Raw genomic sequence first — 23655 nt, 5'->3', positions numbered from 1 at the left:
TAATTAATGAAAGATAAAATAACTTATAAATATAATTAACTTTTACCGAAATCAAACTGCAGTTTTAAAGAACTGCAGGACGTGAAAGCGGCGCACTAACTGAGATATGAGTGAGACAGGGTTGCAGCCCACCCCACACGTGTCACAGTGTCTGTGCAAAGAGCAGCTGGTAAAGAAAACCGAGGAGCAACTTCAAAAAGAGAATTAAAATTCGAGGAGAAGAAATAAAGTTTGCAACGTTAGAGGATAACAGTGTAATTCTACCAGACATAGCAAAGGACTAGGAAGACCAGTTGCCCGGATTGTATAGTATCTTCAAAAAGAGGTCCTAAAATGAAAATAAAAGTAAAACAAGAGTAATGGAGACTACTTGAATTACATCAGATGATGTCGCAAGAATTAGATAAGAAAATGAGACTAAATGTAGTAGGCGAGTTTTGCTATTTTGGTAGCAAGATGATAGATGACGGTAGAAAGAAAGACGATATTATATGCAAATTGTCAACAGTATGAAATGCTTTTTTTGAGAAAGAGAACTACGGTAGCACCTAGTATGAAGTCAAGGAAAGTATTCGACTGGTTACATTGTTGTATGGCAGTGAATTGTGGAAGATAAATATTACAAGCAAGAAGGAAATAGAAGCTTTCAAAATGTGATGCTACAGCAGAATTATAAAGTTACGTAAGTGGCCTAGATAATGAAGATGTTCTAAATCCTACAGCGAAGACAAGCTTTATGGCATAACTTTATTAAACTAGGAATTAAGATGACAAAAAATAAAATAAAGTGAGGTATTTTGGTAATACAGGGAAGTGTGGAAATATATGAAGGTGGTTGCAATATTTATGTAGATATGAAAAGACAACGGAGTAGCGCGGAGAACTGCATCAAATTTCTCTTCGGTGTGATGTCTGTAACAACAACATAATTATACTTATTTAAAAGGCCAGTAACAATACAGTATTGGAAAATGGTGTAACACACAGTTCAACTCTGTCCCTTCTTTTTTTAAATCGCATACTACTCATAGCGAAAGTGTCATTTTGTAAATTTTTGTACGCTGATACCGGCCATAGAATGACACGGCAAAAGCTGTGAAGAAATTCAAGTAAAACTTTATAATGAGCTGAAATACTGTACAAACATTACATCTGATGCCATTTTGATCCTACCCCAACAAGACAGTTTGTACGTTAATGCAAACAGGGAGACAAATAGAAAGTCACAAATTTCTACGGAAGAGAAGTGCGTAAGGCAGGACGGCAGGCCCATAAATCTGGACTGAACTTTGTCATACGGACCGCGGATGGAGGCGGTGGCTCGAACTGGAAGCCGTGATTGTGCTTTGGTTAACCTGCCAGGTACGCCGTGGGGACAGCATGCAGACGCCTTAAGGACCTCGGCTCAGCGCGATACAGTACTGGGGTCACCGCTGAGTACTTTACGACAGCACCCGTGTTACTGAAGTCTGTATCTAAGAGGTGCTACGAGTATCCTTACAGGAGCACTTGGGGCTCCACAGTGAGCATGGCTTCTAGTTCTGGACCTCTTAGATAGCTGAGGAGTATGAGAAGAACAAGAACGATTCTGATCTGTCCATACACTAGTATCTCAAATTCAGGTCCTCACTACGGTAGGCATGCAAAGCACTAGAGAACTTTGACGTAAGAGGGGAATGGACGGTCTGAAACACTTGCAAATCTAGATATCAGCCTGACTGAATCAACGCGTAAGACTTGAAACTACAGGCATTGGAAGGAGTGAGGACAAGAGTGGGAAGAAGCAGGTACGTGCGTGGGACGTACAATATGACCCTCTTTGTGACTTAACAGGTGAAATCCACTGAACGCTAGATGTATGAACGGGGCAGACAGGGGCGGCACGATTTCTCACGCGCATTGTTGGAATGGCTAAAAGAAAATTTGCACAATAATAAAGAATTATAGCATATACATTTTTATTCTAATAAATTATATATTTTATACATTGTCAATTATATGTAACCTTTTGTGATCCTTCGAGACCGCAGTGCATGCATGTCCGAAGCAACACGCACTGCAGCGACTACAGCTGTTGTGAAATACATGAGGTGCACTTGCAGATGTGAATATAGACAACCCTCAGCTGTGTAATGGAATGAAGACATTGAGAATTTGTGCCGGCCCGGGACTCGAACCCGGATTTACCGCTTGTTGCGAGCAGTCGCCTTAGCACTTCGGCTATCCAGATCGTTTGATAGCCCGACCCAAACTTCCGCATATTGTCGTCCACGTGGGTACAACCTACACTCATACATTTGTTTTGTACATTCCTGTGAAGTCGAGTCGTTTTAATTGAAAGTAAAAACATAATAAATGTAAGGTGCAGGTCGTAGACACATCCACGAGAACATGCCGAATTTTGGGGCTGACTGTGAAGTGTGCTCGTACAGCCAGAGTGGTTAGGGCGACCACTCACAACAATTGGGAAATCCAGATTAGATGCCGGTTCCGGCACAGAGTTTCAATGTCGTCACTTCATTATACAGCTGTGTTGTCCATATTCGCAACTACGATTACCTTTCATGTATTTTGTGGTGCCATCGGAGTATGTAAGAAATAAATATGTTTTAAATATTTGGAAACTTTACAACACAGAATGTTGAGGTATCCAACTCAGGTAACATTCCAACAGTGACAACAGTAAAAAAATGACTGTGCATAGCAGGGTGACATTCCTCGTAACACTTACGTTTGTCACATTCTATTTCTTCTACTAATACTTATTACTTCTTGCATGTTGCGCGAAAATTGTAAGAAAGAAGATGACCAACGTTTATGTCATCCAACAGCTGAGCGAGAGCTGATAATGTAGTAGTATCGCTCAGCTGCTTCAAAGTACGCACAGAGCGGGCAAAATAAGAGTGGCCCGGAAAATATTTCACGCATCTTAAGACAGGCAACTCAACTCACACCTTCTGCACCCAGGGCGAATCATGTAAGTCGGGTTGGCTATCATAAGGTGCTTGAAATACACACTACTGCCAAGTAACACAGCTCGATGAAACACTGACCATGCAGTATTGTACACAAGGTAAATGTTCTGTCAATAAAACGCAGTAATTGTTTCGCCTTCCCTAAAACATTTTTAAAATTTTCTGTGTGATCATTCGAATTTAAGCTGTTCGCGATGATAATTCCTAGGTATTTTGTTTAATTGACACTCTTTAAATATGGTTTTGTTTTCTTTTGCTTTAGGGCGTAAAAAGCAACTGGGGTCATACGCGCCCAAGTCAAAACTATAGAACACGAACACAGAGAGGAGTTAAACGACTATACGTCAGTCCGAATGGACAGAATGGGACACACCTAAAAACAGGCACGTGCAAAAAGGGCTAAAAAACACCATACAGGAATGGAGGTCCAAAACTAAAAATTAAATGGCCTTCGCCATATTGCTTCGACAGATAAAAAGTAAAACACGGTCGACAGCCCGCTCGTCATTAGCTAAAACGGCTGATAAATGAGGTGGCAAACCCAAGCTGGAACGTAAATGGTTAAAAAAAAAAGAAAAAAAAGAAAAAAAGGGGGCATTCCAACAGGAAGTGGCAGACAGTTAAAATCTGGGCGCATTGTGTACAAAGTGGTGGGGTAGCGCCACTTAGCAAATGACGATCGCTGAAAGGCAGTGCCCAATACGCAGCTGAGTTAAAAGAACCTCCTCCCGGCGGGAGGGCCGAGATGAGGTCGTTCAGGACACAGGGAGAGGCTTAATAAGCCGAAGCTTAATCCCGTGAATGGAGGACCATTGGCGATGCCAGAGGGACACCAGCTCCTGACACACGGCAGCGCAGAGATCATCGGAGGGCTCCAGCCTTGGCAGGGGCCTCAACAGCCTCGTTTCCTGGCTGACTGGCGTGACCAAGAACCCACAGAAACATCACACTAGCTCCATACAGAGTGGGCAAGTGACAGTTTTCCTGGACCTGGTGCACTAAGGGATGAGCACTGTACAGCGCACATACACTTTGGAGGGCACTGACTGACTGAGCAGAGGACACAATTGGAAAGGCTGTGTCGCCATATGTACTCCGTGGCCTGACACTAGGCCGAAAAGCTCGGCTGTAAATACTGAGCAGTGTGCCAGAAGCCAATATCGAAAGACACGGGTGCCAATGACGAGGGCACACCCGACCCCGAGAGGCACCAGTGTACACAAAGGCACTATCGCGAAGTTCCAAGCGAAGGTCGTGAAATTGGAGGCGATAGACCGAGGGTGAGGTAGTGCCCTCAGGAAGCGAATGAAGGCCAAGGTTAGAATGGGCTGCTTCACGACGCCAAGGTATTGAAGGGTTCACACCCACCAGGAAAGTTGCAGGTAGTGTGAAGTTAAGCCACCGTAGCAAGTGGGAAAAATGGACTCTAGGAGGTGACAGAGAAGCAAAGGAGGCGACATAGGAGGGGTGGCCACGCACGACAGACAAACGGCATGCATACCTGCTGAGGAGAAAGTCATGGCAATAGGACAGTGGTAGTTCAGGAGCTTCAGCATACAGACTCTCAACCTGGCTGGTGTAAAAGGTGGCTGTGGCCAAATGGATGCCATGATGGTGGATAGTGTTGAGAAGGCGTAAAAGGGATGGGCGAGAAGACGCATAAACAAAGTGTCCATAGTAGAGTTTAGAGCAGACAAGGGACTGGTTCAAATGGAGGAGGGTGGTTAGACCAGCACCCCAGGAAGTACCTTTGAGGACACGCAGGAGATACAGGGACTGCGTAGAGTGGGCTGCCAGGTAAGACACTTGGAAGGACCAAGAGTGTTTCCTATCGTGTATGAGCCCAAGAAATTTCATAGTTTCAACGAACAGGACGGCAACAGGCACAAGACATAGAGATGGTGGGATAAACCATTTGCGCCGCCAGAAGTTCGTACAGACTGTTTTGTCAGTGGAAAAGGAAAAGCCATTGTCGATGCTCCAGGAGTAAAGACGATCAAGACAGTGCTGAAGACGCCGCTCAGTGAGACAGGTTCTCTGGAGAACTGCAATAGATGGCAAAATCGTCAACAAAAAGGGAGCCAGCGATGCCCGGTGGGACACAGGTTATAGGGTTAATGGCGTCAGCAAAGAGGAAGACGCTCAGGACGGAACCCTGAGGCACACCGTTTTCCTGGATAAAGGTGTCCGAGAAGGTAGAACTCACACGCACCTTGAAAACTCGGGCTTGTAAAAATGCCCAAAGAAAACAGGGCAGGCGTCCACGGAAGCCCCACATGTAAAGAGTATGGAGGATCCCAGTTCTCCAGCAGGTGTCGTAGGCCCTCTCCAAATCGAAAAACATGGCACAGTCTGGGATTTCCGCAGAAAACCATTCATGACATGGATGGACAAAGTAACGAGATGGTCAACTGCAGAACACCGCGCTCTGAATCCACACTGTGCATTCGTTAGTAAATGTTCAGACTCGAGCCACCACACCTGCCAGGCATGTATCATACGTTCCATCACCTTGCTCACGCAGCTGGTAAGATAGGTGGGCCGGTAGCTAGAAGGAAGGTTTTTGTCCTTACCGTGTTTAGGTATGGGTATGACTGTGGCTTCACCCCAGCGTCCAGGAAATGTGCCCTCTGCCCAGATGCGGTTGTACGTGTTAAGCAGAAAGTGCTTACCTGCAAGAAAAAGATGGTGCAACATCTGAATGTGGATGGCATCTGGCGCTGGGGCAGAGGATCGGGATGAACTGAGAGCATGATCTAGCTCCCTCGTGGTAAAGACGGCATTGTAGCACTCACGTTTCGGAGAAGAGATGGGTGTCGCCCGAGCCTCTTCCGCTCGTTTCTGATGGAGGAAGGCAGGGTGATAGCGGCAAGAGCTCGAAACTTCCGCAAAATGGCGGCCCAAGGTGTTTGAGATAGCAATAGGGTCCACGATGACATCTTCAGTGACTGTCAGGCCGGAAATTGGGGAATGGATCTTGGTTCCAGAGAGCCATCGGAGGTTGGCCCACATGACAGAGGAAGGTGTGGAACTGTTAACTAGTGAATGAAATCCAGCTAGTTCTTTTGCTATCTCTAAGAACGAGATGACACTTTGCACCCACCTGTTTATAACGAACGCAGTTTGCCAGCATAGTGTGGCGGTTAAAACAGCGGACAGCATGTCTCCGTGCTCTAATTGTGTCGCAGCATGCCTGAGTCCACCAAGGGACTTGGGATACGACGTGGTAGAGAGGAAGTGCGCGGGATGGAACGTTCTGTAGCAATAAGGATAACGTATGTGAGATACTCAACGTCGTCATCACAGCTGGAGAAATCTTGTTCTTCGAGAATCGCCAGGGAGGAGTAAAGCTGCCAGTCAGCCCTAGGAAACTACCATTTGGGCGTGCACGCAGATGGGGTAGGGGTCAGCAAATGGATATCACACGGGAAATGGTCGCTCCAGTAGGTGTCAGAAAGAACGGAACACTCAAGATGATGGGCAAGCTGGGCAGTGCAGAAGGATAGGTCCAAATAGGAACAGGTGTGCGAGGAGTCAGAAAGGAAAGTGGGTGCTCCAGTGTTGAGGCAGAAGAGGTTAAGAAGATCAGCCAAGAGGGCACCTCTCTGACAGGTCCTTGGAGAACCCCATAGGGGATAATATGCAATAAAGTCACCGAGTGGCAAAAATGGGGGCGGTAGCTGCCCAGTAAGTTGAGGTAAGTCTGCCCTGGTGACAGCAAATTTGAGAGGGACAGAAATAGTACAGAGGGAAAAAGCCAGGTGGGGAAGGAAAAGGCGAACCGCCACAGCTAGAAGATTGGTAGTCAGCGAGATGCGTTGACTATGAATGTCATTCCATAGGAGCAGCATGACGCCCCCAGGAGGGAAGGTCAAAACGAATCGGTAAGAAATGTGAAAGCTCAAAGCAATCCTGAGGGCGCAATTTCGTTTCCTGAAGGCAGAGTACAAGGGGACGCTGCGACGCTAAAAGCAGCCGTAAATCCTCTTTGTGGGACCAGGGGCCGCAAACGTTCCATTGGAGGAGAGTCATGATGAAGAGATGTGGGGTGTCACCTCGGTGGCTGCTGAGTGAAAGCTGGAGAAGAGGGAGGGCACAGAAGCAGGAGGATCCTGCTCCATGGAGTCCACAGAAGCATCAGCTTGCTTGTGCCGTCGGTATGTGGAGTTCAACGCCGAAAAACGGTTGTTGGTGCGCACCAGCGACATGGCTGGCTGGGCTAAGTTATCACATGCCAACACCATCGAAGAGGGTCTTCAAGGTGGCAAAGGAGAAGATGTGCCAACAGCATCGAAGAGGATCTTCAAGGTGGCAAAGGAGAAGACCGTTTGCCTTTGGAGGACTTCTTTGAGCCATGCTGGTTAGAGGAAGACTCGGGTGTTTGGCTGGAGGGATGGAGGAAGTCTTCACGGGAGTACTTTCTGGCTTACCCAGTTGTGTAGCTGGTGGTTTTGCCCCTTGAGGAGAGAGTTTGACGGCTTGTTGCACAGATGGACAGGGGGATGGGGATGCTACCTTGACAGTGGGCTATTTCACGACCTCATAGCTGAATTGGAGGTCGCATGTGTGCATGGCCGTGTCCTTCATGGAGTGAGGGGTAACAAGAATAGAACTATAGGTACCAGACGGGAGAACCTAGGGTTTGCAATTAGCCAGTAACTTGTGAGTGACTGAATAAGACATCTTTCCCTTCACCTGAATATCCTGAACGGCCTGCTCGTCAAGATACACTAGACACTCTCGAGAGGATGCGGCATGGCCACCATTGCAGTTGATGCAGTGGGAAGAAGGTGGCGAACAATCTACCTCGTGTGCATCCCTACCACAGGTAAAACATTTGGCTGGGTGTTGACAAGATGTTTGAGTGTGGTTAAAACGATGACACTGATAACAGCACATCAGGTTCGGAATAATGATAATGTCATAGCCTGCTTTGAGCTTGGCTGTAAGCAGCACTCTATCAAAGGTGAGGAAAAGCGTGCGGGTGGGCACTAAGGAGGAGTCTACCTTTTTCATAACACGATGAACAGCAATGACATCCCGATCCGAGATGTGAGATTGTATTTGAGCTTCAGTTAGACCGTCGATCAGCCTGGTGTAAATTACACCACGGGATGAATTCAAAGTTCTGTGGGCCTCGACATGAACAGGGTAACTGTGGATAAGCGAGGCAGCAAGCAGTAGTTGTGCTTGATAGTCAGAAATGGTCTCCAAAAGGAAAGTGCCATTACATAAACGAGAGCAGGATTTCACAGGGCCTAGAGGAAATCCCCACGATTGCCAGCATCTCCGATGGTGCACTCCTTCCATCTGGAGGCCCCCTTGGGTGATTGTTCACACTTCAGGTCACACCTCCCGAACACCTGATGGAGGGACCAATTGGCACTTTGGGAAGATCACAGCACAGGCAATCACCCCTCCCTGGGCCTGGCCTGTACCAGGGGTATGTGTGCGAACCCTACCTGTCGATCCGGGACTGGGAATTACGCGTTACCCAGTCACCGGTTACGCATCAGACACGTGCGCTGGCCTTCAGGGGTGCACAGGGAGGAAGAAGAAAAAAAAGGATTCTCAAATGCCGAAGCAGAGGAACGAGAGTAGAAGGGAGACAAAGAAAGCAAAAGGGAGCGAAAAACAAAGGTCAGACTGTTTGCACGTCAGTGACAGAATGCAGAACATTCCCAAGAATATCCCAGACATGGTCCTTAAGGGAGGGGAGGATAGGCATGCAGCACGGAAGGGAAAAAATGCTGCAAAGGCTGGGACCCGATGGCAGCCAAGCACGAACCTTTCAAAGAGTGGCGAGTCCCCTGGGGGTGGGGTTGGGGGGGTGGGGAGGGCTTTAAATGTGTGTATTAATAGCTTGGTTTGGAGAAAAGATGTGCCACAAAAACAAGCAATGTGTAGACGTTACTACGTCCCAATACTGAACTATGCATCTGCAACATGGGTAATGAAAAAGTAAGCAGATTAGACATGCATGTGAAATGAAGTGACTCAGAAGTAGGATATGAGTGGAGTATCAAGGAGGGAGGGAGGGAGAGAGAGAGAGGATGGTGAAGAAAAGGGTAAGTGAAATAATGGAAGAGTACCACTTGCAGAATAGGACACAAAAATCAAAGCTAAGATGGTATGGGAACCTACAGAGAATGGAAAACAAGGGGATTCCGAAGAAGATACATGAAATGGAGATGCGAAGGAAACGACTAAGGAGGAGACCAAGGGATAGATGGAAGTGTGAAGGCGTGTGTTGGAAAAAGAGGCAAGGATTGTACCGGAGAATACAGGTAGATCGTGGGAAAACAGGCCTAGATGATGAGGCCCACCCTGTTCAAGAAGATGACGATGATGTACACGACCTAACACTCGTTAGTGTTTACTGTCAATTGCGATTTTCCACACCATAAAGATATGCTGTTAAATGATGTTGAAATTGGTTTTAATCTTCTGTTGTCTTAGCTATACAATGAAATACAGCACAATGTACAAACAGTCTAGGGGGCTGCTCTTATTGTCTCCTAAATTGTTTCTATTGATGAGGAACGGCAGAGCGCTTATAATATTTCCTTGGAGAACTTCAGATGTCTATTCTCTTTTACTCGAGACTTTCTGTAGATTACATCGAACTGTACCCCTCTGAGAGAAAACCGCGAATGTAGCCACACAACGGCGACGATACTCCATAGGCAAGCAATATGATTAGAAGCCCCTTGCGAGGAACGATATCAAAGGTTTTCTGGAAATCTAGAAATATAGAATCAACTGTCAATGGCACTCATTACTAAATGTTAATAAAGAGCCAGAACGCAGGAACGATATTTTCTGAAACCGTGGTGACTGTATCTCAACAGCCCGTTTTCTTTGAGATAATTTATTATGTCCGAACACAGTATATGTTCCAAAATCCTACTGCGAATCGACGCCAGTGATACGGGTCTGCCGGCCGTAGTGGCCGAGCGGTTCTAGGCGCTACAGTCTGGAGCCGCGCGACCGCTACGGTCGCAGGTTCGAATCCTGCCTCGGGCATGGATGTGTGTGTTGTCCTTAGGTTAGTTAGGTTTAAGTAGTTGTAAGTTCTAGGGGACTGATGACCTCAGCAGTTAAGTCCCATTGTGCTCAGAGCCATTTGAACATTTTTTTGATACGGGTCTGTTGGTTGGTTGACTTGGGGGAGGGGACGAAACAGCGACGTCACGTCCTATCGGGTTAGGGAAGGAAGTCGGCCGTGCCCTTTCAGAGGAATCATCCGGGCATTTGCCTGAAGCGATTTAGGCTAAATGGCCCTGAGCACTATGCGACTTAACTTCTGAGGTCATCAGTCTCCTAGAAATTAGAACTAATTAAACCTAACTAACCTAAGGACATCACGCACATCCATGCCCGAGGCAGGATTCGAACCTGCGACCGTAGCGGTAGCTCGGCTCCAGACTGTAGCGCCTAGAACCGCATGGCCACTCCGGCCGGCGAAGCGGTTTAGGGAAATCATGGAAAATGTAAAGAAGAATGGACGGACGCAGGTTTGAACCGTCGTCGTCCCGCATGCGAGTCCAGTGTGTCAACCACTGCGCCACCTCGCTCGGTGTCACGCGTCTGTAATTCAGCTGCTTAGTCTACTTCCTTTCTTGAGTACTGGTGTGACTTATGCAACTTTCCAGTCTTTAGGTACGGATCTTTCGTCGAGCGAGCGGTTGCATATGATTGCTAAGTATGGAGGTATTATATCATAATGCTCTGAAAGAAATCTAATTGGTGTACAGTCTGAATCTGAAGACTTCCTTTATTAAGTGATTTAAGTTACTTCGTTGCATCGAGGGTATCTACTTGTGAGTTACTCATGTTGGAAGTTGTTTTTGATTAGATTTCTCGAATTTTTTGATGAACAAAATTTCTGAAAACCGTTTTCAGTGACTCAGCTTTAGTGGCACTGTCATCGACAGCCTTACCATTGCTGTCGTTGAGTGAAGGTACAGATCGTATCTTGCCACTGCGGTACTTTACAATGCGGCCAGAATCTCTCTGGATTTTCTGCTGAACTTTAAGACAAAGACAGGGCTTTGTGGAAACTACTAAAAATGTCTTTCATTGAAGACCGCACTAAATTTCGAGCTACTGTAATCCAATCTTACAGATTTCGCGTTCTTTTAAATGTGGCAGGCTTGTTTCGTTGCTTCTGCAACAGAGTTCTGACCTGTTGTGTGTGCGCCATGGGATATCAGTTCCATCTCTTCTTAATTTAATTGGTACAAATCTTTTAATTTCCGTCAACACTATTGCTTTCTACACTTTCAGAATTAGTTTGGAATGAGTGGAGACAGGCCCTTGGGAAGGAGGGTAGCGAATGTTTATCTGCTTTTTTAAATAGCTACCCAAATACACCATCAAATGTTATTACATGGTCTAGTCGCAGTCTTGGATGAACAAGCAGATTGGGCAGAACACATTGTTGCACAATATCTCTGTTAGGGGAGCGGATATTTATCACCATTCCACAACTGCAATACTAGATCTGATTTGTCTTAGTTGTACGAGTGGATAATGCTACGCTCCTTGGTAGTTTCCTCGTTGTTTCAGCCACATTATTCCGGAACGAACTGGCCAGTGGTCACGTGTCATCTGAAACCACGGTGCATTCCGGTGAAGACTAAGGTTTTTCCACTTAACGTGAGCGTAACATCCGTATCGGTATATGGGATCCGTCTTCCTCTTTCTTCCAATCAGCGGGCCATTATCTCAGTGACTTCAACTCTCTTAAAAAAAAAAATGGCTCAAATGGCTCTGAGCACTATGAGACTCAACTTCTGAGGTCATCAGTCCCCTAGAACTCAGAACTACTTAAACCTAACTAACCTAAGGACATCACACACATCCATGCCCGAGGCGGGATTCGAACCTGCGACCGTTAGCGGTCGCGCGGTTACAGACTGTAGCGCCTAGATCCGCTCGGCCACCCTGGCCCGCCCAACTCTCCTCCATCTTTCCTAATCCCTAACTACCTTTGGTTTCTCTTTCGATCTCTTTTTCTAAGTTTGGCCCATCGTTTTTCGCCATTCTCCGGAGCTGTTCCCTCCTTGGCTAGATCTGACTCTTTTTCTGTACCGCTGCCCATGCGTCTTCGTTCCTTTGCCTCTGTTCATCATTGATCCTGTTGGGAAGGAACGTAAATTTACGAGAAATGAACTTTACAGAATATTTATAATACCGACATTACTGTAATACCTAAACGGTATGGTCACATTAATGTGATCACTGCCTATGTTAGACGTAAACGAGCAATAACCACTCACACATGGAAGCACTAGCAGTGGTTGGTATACGGAGGGTGTGGGGAGGTGTGAAGCTGGGGGACGAGGAAAGCAGTGCAGTCTTTGCCGTAACGCGGAAATTGAAGAAGTTATATGCCCAAAATGGCATGATCGTTGGCTTTCAAGCCAAGCGTGGAAGCATTTCCGAAACGACAGTTTGTAAACTGTTCGCGCGCCGCAGGGGTTGAAGTGTACAGTGCGTGGCATAATGGTGCCGTCCAAAAACGGCGCCGAGGCGGCTGCGGTGCGCCTACGGCCACGGATGACGGGGACCAATGGCGGCTGCGGAGATGTGTTTGTATGGGCGAAGAGGCGTGCGACTGTAGAGCGACTGGCCTCTCATATGAACCGAGGGGCTACCACCACCATCTCGTCGACGACCATTCAGCGACCGTTGCTGCGTATGGGCCTCTGCAGCAGGTGTCTGTTTCACGCACCCGTGCCGACTGCTGCTCATCGACAACTAAGGCTGGAATTTGCACATCAACACTGCAATTTGAAGTCCAGGAGAACTTTTCATATAAATCACGTTTTATGCTGCATCGCACAGGTGACAGTTGGCGTGTATGGCACGAAACACACAGCGGGTGGCTACACGGGTAGCAGGGGTTGTGTGGCGTGGACTGGGCGGTTTTTTTTAGGTTAGATGGCCTCGGGCAAGTACAGAACGGACAACAGCCTCAAAGGGTGCGGGGAAAACTCAGGACATGCGGGGACCAAGCAGCAATCGGTATTGTAATTGTAAACTGTCAAAGCTGCGTTGGTAAAGTAGCGGAACTTCAAGCGCTGATAGAAAGAACCGAAGCTGAAATCGTAAATACGGAAAGCTGGCTGAAGCCAGAGATAAATTCTGCCGAAATTTTTGCAAAGGCACAGACGGTGTTTAGAAAGGATGGATTGCATGCGACCGGTGGTGACGTGTTTGTCGCTCTTAGTAGTAGTTTATCCTGCGGTGAAATAGAAGTGGATAGTTCCTGTGAATTATTATGGGTGAAGGTTACACTCAACAACCGAGCTAGGTTAATAGTTGGCTCCTTTTACCGACCTCCCGGCTCAGCAGCATTAGTGGCAGAACAACTGACAGAAAATCTGGAATACAATTCACATAAATTTCCTCAGCATGTTATAGTCTTAGGTGGAGATTTCAATTTACCAGGTATAGACTGGGACACGCAGATGTTTAGGACGGGTGGTAGGGACAGAGCATTGAGTGACATTATACTGAGTGCACTATCCGAAAATTATCTCTAACAATTAAACAGAGAACCGACTCGTGGAGATAACATCCTGTATCTACTGATAATAAACAGACCCGAACTTTTCGACTCTGTAAGCGCAGAACAGGGAATCAGTGATCATAAGGCCATTGCAGAATCCCTGAATATGGAACTAAATAGGATTCTAAAAAAAGCGAGGAAGGTTTATCTGTTTAGCAAGAGTAATAGGAGGCCGATTTCAGACTACCTAACAGATCCAAACGAAAATTTCTGTTCCGACACTGACAATGTTGAGTGTTTATGGAAAAAGTTCAAGGCAATCGTAAAATGCGTTTTAGACAGGTACGTGCCGAGTAAAACTGTGAGGGACGGGAAAAACCCACCGTGGTACAACAACAAAGTTAGGAAACTACTGCGAAAGCAGAGAGAGCTTCACTGCAAGTTTAAACGCAGCCAAAACCTCTCAGACAAACATAAGCTAAACGATGTCAAAGTTAGTGTAAGGAGGGCTATGCGTGAAGCGTTCAGTCAATTCGAAGGTAAAATTCTATGTACAGACTTGACAGAAAAACCTAGGAAGTTCTGGTCTCACGTTAAATCAGTAAGTGTATCGAAAGAGCATATCCAGACACTCCGCGATGATGATGGAATTGAAACAGAGGATGACACGCGTAAAGCTCAAATACTAAACACCTTCTTCCAAAGCTGTTTCACAGAGGAAGACCGCACTGCAGTTCCTTCTCTAAATCCTCGCACAAACGAAAAAATGGCTGACATCGAAATAAGTGTCCAAGGAATAGAAAAGCAACTGGAATCACTCAACAGAGGAAAGTCCACTGGACCTGACGGGATACCAGTTCGATTCTACACAGAGTACACGAAAGAACTTAGCCCTTCTAACAGCCGTGTACCGCAAATCTCTAGAGGAACGGAAGGTTCCAAATGATTGGAAAACAGCACAGGTAGTCCCAGTCTTCAAGAAGGGTCGTCTAGCAGATGCGCAAAACTATAGACCTATATCTCTGACATCGATCTGTTGTAGAATTTTAGAACATTTTTTTTGCTCGCGTATCATGTCGTTTCTGGAAACCCAGAATCTACTCTGTAGGAATCAACATGGATTCCGGAAACAACGATCGTGTGAGACCCAACTCGCTTTATTTGTTCATGAGACCCAGAAAATATTAGATACAGGCTCCCAGGTAGATGCCATTTTCCTTGAATTCCGGAAGGCGTTCGATACAGTTCCGCACTGTCGCCTGATAAACAAAGTAAGAGCCTACAGAATATCAGACCAGCTGTGTGGCTGTATTGAAGAGTTTTTAGCAAGGAGAACACAGCATATTGTTGTCAATGGAGAGTCGTTTACAGACGTTAAAGTAACCTCTGGCGTGCCACAGGGGAGTGTTATGGGACTATTGATTTTCACAATATTTATAAATGACCTAGTAGATAGTGTCGGAAGTTCCATGCGGCTTTTCGCGGATGATGCTGTAGTACACAGAGAAGTTGCAGCATTAGAAAATTGCAGCGAAATGCAGGAGGATCTGCAGCGGATAGGCACTTGGTGCAGGGAGTGGCAACTGACCCTTAACATAGACAAATGTAATGTATTGCGAATACATAGAAATAAGGACCCTTTATTGTACGATTATATGATAGCGGAACAAACACTGGTAGCAGTTACTTCTGTAAAATATCTGCGCGTATTCGTACAGAACGATTTGAAGTGGAATGATCATATAAAATTAATTGTTGGTAAGGCGGGTGCCAGGTTGAGATTCATTGGGAGAGTCCTTAGAAAATGTAGTCCATCAACAAAGGAGGTGGCTTACAAAACACTCGTTCGACCTATACTTGAGTATTGCTCATCAGTGTGGGTTCCGTACCAGGTCGGGTTGATAGAGGAGATAGAGGAGATAGAGAAGATCCAAAGAAGAGCGGCGCGTTTCGTCACAGGGTTATTTGGTAAGCGTGATAGCGGTACGGATATGTTTAGCAAACTAAGTGGCAGACTCTGCAAGAGAGGCGCTCTGCATCGCGGTGTAGCTTGCTGTCGAGGTTTCGAGAGGGTGCGTTTCTGGATGAGGTATCGAATATATTGCTTCCCCCTACTTATACCTCCAGAGGAGATCACGAACGTAAAATTAGAGATATTCGAGCGCGCACGGAGGCTTTCCGGCAGTCGTTCTTCCCGCGAACCATACGCGACTGGAACAGGAAAGGGAAGTAATGACAGTGGCACGTAAAGTGCCCTCCGCCACACATGGTTGGGTGGCTTGTGGAGTATAAATGTAGATGTAGAAAAGTCGAAGCAAACAACCTGCAACAATCGTCTGAGCGTTATGGTTTGAGGAATGTTTTCGTGAGATTCCCTAGGTTATTTCTTCATTGTGAAAGATACAATGGATCAACGCAATTATGCGTCCGTCCTTGGAGACCAAGTTCATCCCTACAAGCAATCTGTTTTTCTTCGGCACGATGCCATATATCAGCAGGACAGTGCAACGAGTCGCAGCGACCGCCGGGCTCAGTTTACCGTACTCTCCTCGCGAGCAAACTCTGGATTTAAACCGAATCGAGAATCTGTGGGACCACCTCGACCGTGTTGTTCGCGCCACGGATCCTCAGCCGAGGAGGAGGAGGAGGAGATTAGTGTTTAACGTCCCGTCGACAACGAGGTCATTAGAGATGAAGCACAAGCTCGGATGAGGGAAGGATGCGGAAGGAAATCGGCCGTGCCCTTTCGAAGGAACCATCCCGGCATTTGCCTGAAGTGATGTAGGGAAATCACGGAAAACCTAAATCAGGATGGCCGGACGCGGGATTGAACCGTCGTCCTCCCGAATGCGATCCTCAGCCGAGAAACCCAGCGCAGCTGGCCGCTACACTGGAGTCCGATGGCTTCACTTCCCTGTGGGTACCTTCCAGAACCTGACACACTTGCTTCTTATACGTCTCGCAGTGGTCCACGCTGCAAAAGGCAATTATTCGTGCTTTCGACGGGAGGTCAACTCTGGTTGGAAGTGTGTACCAATTACGAAAGTTATAGCTATCATTGTGTTTAACTAATCTTCCATGCACACTTTAATGATAGCCGCAAAGCCAGTCTCTGTAGACTCCTAGACAAGTGGAAGAAGAGTACCTAAAAGCCCCACTCATCCCAGGTGAAAAAATTACATTGAATCGCCAAAGGCATGCGTAGGGAAATACAGAGATATTTAATCGGGCCGAAAAGGCGCTACTGTCGACAACGATTATATAAGACAAGTGTCTGGCGCAGTTGTCAGTTCGGTTACTGCTGCTGCTACAATAGCAGGTTATGAAGACCGAAGTGAGTTTGAACGTGCTGTTGTAGAAGGCGCGCCTGCGATGGCACTCAGCATATCCGAGGTAGCGATGAAGCGGGAACTTTCCCGTACGACCGTTTCACGAGTGTACCGTGAATGTCAGGAATCCGGTAAAACATAAAGTCTCACACATCGCTGAGGCCGGAAAAAGATCCTACAAAAACGGGATCGAAGACTACTGAAGAGAATCTTTCAACGTGACAAAAGTGCAACCCTTCCGCAAATTGCTGCTCATTTCAGTTCTGGGCCATCAACAAGTGTCGGCGTGCCAACCATTCAACGAAACGTCATCGAGATGGGCTTCCGGAGCCGAAGGCGACTCGTTAACCCTTGATAACTGTACGACACAAAGCTTTGCGCCTCACCTGGGCCCCTTAACACAGACATTGGACTGTTGATGGCTGAAAACATGTTGCCTGGTCGGACGAGTCTCGTTTCAAATTGTATCGAGTGGATGGACGTGTACAGCTATGGAAATAACCACATGAATCGATGAACCCTGCATGTCAGCAGGGGACTCTTCAAGCTGGTGCAGGCTCTGTAATGGCGTGGGGAGTGTGCAGTTGGAGTGATATGGGATCTCTGATACGTCTAGATACGACTGTGACAGGTGAGACGTACGTAAACATACTGTCTGATCACCTGCATCCATCCACGTCCATTGCGCATTCCGACGGACTTGGGCATTTCCACCAGGACAATGCGACACCCCACACGTCCAGAATCGCTACACAGTGGCTCCAGGAGCACTCTGAAAGGTCTCTATTGGATTCCTTTCATGTTAATTTCTTAAATCTGTTGTCATTTACGGCATAAATTCCTCTTCTAAATTTACTGTGGCGTTTCTGACTATCTGGGAGGAGACTGAGCAGTGGAACGTGTTACTTTTACACATAAACAAGAACGATCTGTCACACTACTACACTTTAAAACACAGTTTATATGTAATTCATGTCACACAGTCTCATACGGAACCTACTTCCGCTTTATTTTATATACTGTATATGATAAGATACTGTCAACCCCCTTCCCTTCTGTGTGAGAGGATGAATGAGCAAATGTATTTCTAGTTGCATGCCTCAGGGTAGCAGACAAGCCTGTCTGCTAGAGAACAGTAGGACCAACGTCGGAACAGGTAGATAAGCTTTCTAAAAGCAAATAGGTTTCTATCCTTAGTATGGTCCTGTCTGTCCTTTGTCATGTTGGTATAGGAAGCTGCCTCTCTGGCCACTTCCGTTTGTATTTGTGAGGCACCCCTCAGGAAGGGACCACGTCAGCTTGTCCGTGGCGAGCGTCTGAAGTGGTAAGATCTCCGGCTAAGCGCGTCGTGGCGAGCGTCTGAAGTGGTAAGATCTCCGGCTAAGCGCGTGTCTGCTAAGTCCGGAGGACAATGGATTTCTTAAGTTCAGCCTAACTGAAAATTTAATCACCTTTATTTCAGGTTTAGCTCTAAAATATCTAATGTTATCTTAAATTGCAGCGCAGTGTAATTCTCGTGTGAAGTTCAGAATATATTCCGGTAGTTGCTTTGTCACTACTTTGTGAGTAAAGTGGAACCACGTGTTGATCAGTAACTCTAACTAAGTTCATCAATCTTAAATGCGAATGTGCGTGAGATTATAACGTCTCGTCTTGCCAATATTTTTCAATATAGCAACTTTTCTTTATGTTCAACCCACGTGGGATGTACTTTGTGAAAACAGTACCACGTGCTTATACAATTGTTTGACCCATCAGATTAATAGTAAGACGATAGTAACCAGTTCGAGGTTTTTCTTTTGTAAATTGCTTTTCGATCTAATTTATTTTAACTATCAAAATTATTGTGGAGTTACACTCTTTGTGTAAACCAAGTTGACCACGTGAAGCATGTGGTGTAATCATCAAAGTAGCCCTCAGCTATTCTTTTCGGGCAGATTTCACAAAGAGTTAATATGAATTTAGTATACCATTGTGTGGTAATTACATGACGGACAGGATTGTGCTACGAACGTAACTTCTTTGGGTGAAAATTGAATCGGTTGGTAGTGGTTAATTTTCTCTTGCATATGTTTCAACGTTCTTTGTGTGTTGTTTTATGAATCCAGTGTTGTATGCAGTCTTCCAATCCTGGCTCCATATTTGTTGTGTTCCGTAAGATTACAATCTCACATTTTCACAATCCTAAATAAGGGACCAGTTTATTTATGAATCAAATTTAATATGCTGAAATTTCAATGATCAATGTTAAAATAAATTTCCAAATATAAACTAATTTATTTCTTTTTATTTAAATTCTCTTATATATATATATATATCACCGGTTGTATGACTATCAAAAGATTATAATTAATGTTAGTCTGGTTGGGAATTTGGTAAGCCAGACTGGATACCTGGTGAAACAGTTGCGCAGTAATGCAAGGTTAACTTTCCCAGACAGCTCACAGCTTTTAAACCGCTTTTATTGTCTATCAGTACCGCATTCATAGCAAATTAAAGTAACAATATTATAACTCTTCTGTGTTTAATACTTCCGCTGGCCACCAAACTCTCCAGACATGAACATTGTTAAAAATATATGGGATGCCTTCCAACGTGCTGTTCAGGAGTGATCTCCACACCCTCGTATTCTTACGGATTTATGGACAGACCCGCACGATTCATGGTGTCACTTCCCTCCAGCAGTACTTCAGAGACTGGTACGTATCACTTCACGATTCTGCAAATGTTTTGTCAGATTTATTTCATAAACAAAAGTGAACAGGACAACCGTTGTGAGATGGTTAGAAGGTTCTCACGTTAGAAAGTGGATTCCGGGACAACCGGAGTTTACTATCGAGCTGCGGCAGAAAACCTTTCCTCAAGACATCGGTCGCAGTCTTGGTACATTCCTACGCACCACTCGCCGAATTTTGAAGTATGTTTTCCTGGCGCAGATGCCATTGTGCAAAGGTACCTAAGGTCCCAAGTGCCCACCCAAGGTAAGTACCTATTCAGTACGGGTCTCAATAACGATACCGCCTCTTCGTATCGCTGAAACGTTAGAAAATTCGTACCATCTCAATAGAATTTCTGTCTAACCAATCCTGTGTATTGCCTGCCATACGAGAGACTGCTTGTCGTAAGGCGGTTTCAATTTACTTATAAACCGAGGCGACAAAACTCTTGGAATAGCGACGTGCACATACACTGATGAGCAGAGACGTTGTGACCACTGTCCGCCCGAGGCGTTTGACGCCACCTGGTGACGTTGCGGGCACGTGACGCGCACACAGAAGTACACTATGTGATCAAAAGTATCCGGACACCTTACTGAAAATGACTTACAAGTTCGTGGCGCGCTGCATAGGTAATACTGGAATTCAGTATGGTGTTGGCCCACCCTTAGCCAGGATGACAAGTTCCACTCTCGCAGGCATACGTTCAGTTAGGTGCTGGAAGGTTTCTTGGGGGATGGCAGCCAATTCTTCACGGAATGCTGCACAGAGGAGTGGTATCGATGTCGGTCGGTGAGGCCTGGCACGAAATCGGCGTTCCGAAACATCGCAAAGGTGTTCTATAGGATTCGGCTCAGGACTCTGTGCAGGGCAGTCCATTACAACGATGTTATTGTCGTGTAACCACTCCGCCACAGGCCGTGCATTATGGACAGGTGCTCGATCGTGTTGAAAGATGCAGTCGCCACATCAGAATTGCTCTTCAACAGTGGGAAGCAAGAAGATGCTTAAAACATCAATGTAGGCTTGTGCTGTGATAGTGCCACGCAAAACAACAAGGGATGCAAGCCCCCTGAATGAAAAACACGACCACACCGTACCACCACTGCCACTGATTTTTACTGTTGGCACTACACGCGCTGCCAGATGACGTTCACCGGGCATTCGCCATACCCACACCCTGCCATCGGATCGCCACATTGTGTTCCGTGATTCATCGCTCCACACAACGTTTTTCCACTGTTCAATCGTCCAATATTTACGCTCCTTACACCTAGCGAGGCGTCGTTTCGCATTTACCAGCGTGATGTGTGGCTTATGAGCAGCCGCTCGACCATGAAATCCAAGTTTTCTCACCTCCCGCCTAACTGTCATAGTAGTGCCAGTGGATCCTGATGCAGTTTGGAATTCCTGTTTGATGGTCTGTATAGATGTCTGCCTATTACACATTACGACCCTCTTACTGTCGGCGGTCTCTGTCTGTCAACAGACGAGGTCGACCTGTATGCTTTTGTGCTGTACGTGTCCCTTCACGTTTCCACTTCACTATCACATCGGAAGCAGTAGACCTAGGAATGTGCAAGAGTGTGGAAATCTCGAGTACAGACGCATCACACAAGTGACACGCAATCACCATACGTTTAGATGGAATGGGCTGAGGACTGTGGATTTTCGACTACTTGAACATTTGCAGCCGTTCATGGACGTCATGTTCCCAAACAATGATGGTATTTTTTTAAGGGACGACAATGCGTCATGTCACGGGCGATTTGTTTGCAGAATATTGTGGACAATTCAAGCGAGTGGTTTGGCCACCCAGACCGGCCGACACGAATTAAATCTAACATTTATGGGACTTAATCGGGAGGTCAGTTCGTGCACGAAATCCACCGCTGGCAACACTTTCGCAGTTGTGGACGGCTGTAGAGACAGCGAGGCTCAATATTTGTGCGGGAGACTTCAGACGGCTTGTTGATTCCACGCTGCACTACGGAGGGCAACAGCAGGCCCGACACGATGTTGAGAGGTATTCCGCGATTTTTGTTACCTCAGTGTTAATAAAGCTCGGGGTCCGGCACTAGATTTATGAGAACCTCGTCGGTTCTCGCACCCATCAGAGTGGGAAAACGCTGAGAGAATTTGCGTTTCGCGGAACATCAGTGCAAGCTATAAAAATTAAAGAGCACCATAGGACGTAGTGGGCATCGGGAATCTACCTCTGCTGTGAGTAGCGGCGTGAGACTAACAATAGGTCAGAGCCTGGTTGGAGTCCAGGCTGCGACCACACTTAACAGCAAAACTCTTAGCACCTGAAGAAGACGATTGGTTTCGTCGTCGAAATGTAAAATGGAAACAACAGCTTAGCAGAAGACCCGGAAGCTGACTATTAACCTAATAATTTGTTTATGCGTATTTGTACACGATGTCAGCTATTAGTTTAGTTCTACTCGATGATTGTCCGTCAATTACTATCAACTCTGACATTTCAGCCATTGAATTCACTAGTCCACTTGCACAGCTGAAACGATACTCAATAGGCACGCAATTTCATTAGAAGTCGCTTGTGAGGATTGGTGCCAAAACTCTTCTGTAAATCTACAAATATGGAATCAGTTTGACATCCCCTGTCGATAGCACTCATTACCTCGTGAGAACAAGGAGGCAGTTAAGTTTCACAAGAACACTATTTTCTGAACCTTTGTTGGCTGCATGTCAATAAATAGTCTTCTTCGAGGTAACTCATAATGTTGGAACACAGTACATGTTCCAAAATTCTACTGCAAATCAACGTTAGCGATATGGGTCTATCATTCAACGGATTACTCCTATTTCCTGTCTTGGATACTTGAGTGACTTGTGCAACTTCCCATTCTTTAGGTACGGATCTTTCTAAGAACGAGCGGTTGTATACGATTGGTAAGTATGCAGCTATTTTATCAGCATACTTTGAAAGGAAGTTGGCTGGTATACAATCTGGAGAGGAGATTGTGCCTGCCTTAAGATATTAAAGCTGCTTCGCTGCACCGAGGCCGGCCGCTGTGGCCGAGCGGTCCTAGGCGCTTCAGTCCGGAACCGCGCGCCTGCTACGGTCGCAGGTTCGAATCCTGCCTCGGGCATGGATGAGGTTGATCTCGTTAGGTTAGTTAGGTTTAAGTAGTTCTAAGTCTAGGGGACTGATCACCTCAGATGTTAAGTCCCATAGTGCTTAGAGCCATTTGAACCATTTTTGAGCTGCACCGAGGATATCTAAGTTATTCATGTTGGCAGTTGTTTTAGATTCGAACTGACGAATATTTACTTCGTGTTCTTTGGTGAAGGCATTTCGGATGTGTGAGTGTTGCTATTGCCAGTGACATGAGATGTTAATTTCATATTTCAGAGTCCATACTCTTAAGCAACTCGCACTTAACTGGATCCTTCTGCGTCTCAGGTGCGGAGTTCATTGGGTTATTTCTACTGTAAATTTGAAAATGAGAGTTGGTCACATGAGGAACTCCGATTTTGTTCTCCTTTCAGTCTTCCCAATGACGTCAGTCAAAGTCACACGTAATTACCTTCACTTTTTCGGTTGTTTTTGTAAAATCGACTTCCCTTTATGAACCCTTTTAGAACTTCCACATGATTAGGTGACCCATATGTAATGAAATATAACCAGGTATTCCAAAATCTGGTTCTCGATGTGATGGTGCGTCCCCTGTGGGTAGTGGCCAAATTGTGAGTGGAATGATATGTAGAACATAAATAGTTAATTGTGGTGACGAGTGGGTAGTGCTCGCAATTTTCAGAGCTCAAACCTGTTACTAATGCAGGTTAGTTTCAATCTTGTGGGCAGTAAAATTTATGTCACTTCATAAACAAACTATTTGTTCTAAAATTGTCTCCGGTTCCTACTAAAGATGTTAAGTTAGTGAGTACGATGGTGGCTGTTCATTTGATCTGTTTGGCGAGTTCAGAATCTCAGCCACAAAACAGTTTTAGCTGTTATGGACTATTACAAGGCGACGCTCTAGACACGGAAGAGTGACTCAGTTTCTGGGGGATAGCTGGCGCCTCTTCATCCTCTGACGTCAGCTCCACAAGAGCCCTCTCTCTACGTGAAGGGCCGTCGGTTTTAG

General features: G+C 46.0%; 1 protein-coding gene across 2 annotated transcripts in view; it reads right to left on the bottom strand.

The window, feature by feature from the left end:
- LOC126101011 (organic cation transporter protein) overlaps positions 1–23655 on the bottom strand; it is a 587316-nt gene that overhangs the window by 114182 nt on the left and 449479 nt on the right. The window lies entirely within an intron of this gene.

The sequence above is a fragment of the Schistocerca cancellata genome, chromosome 9 (genome assembly GCF_023864275.1).
Source record: "Schistocerca cancellata isolate TAMUIC-IGC-003103 chromosome 9, iqSchCanc2.1, whole genome shotgun sequence".
Classification (NCBI taxonomy): domain Eukaryota; kingdom Metazoa; phylum Arthropoda; class Insecta; order Orthoptera; family Acrididae; genus Schistocerca; species Schistocerca cancellata.
This window is presented reverse-complemented; position numbering and strand designations above follow the sequence as displayed.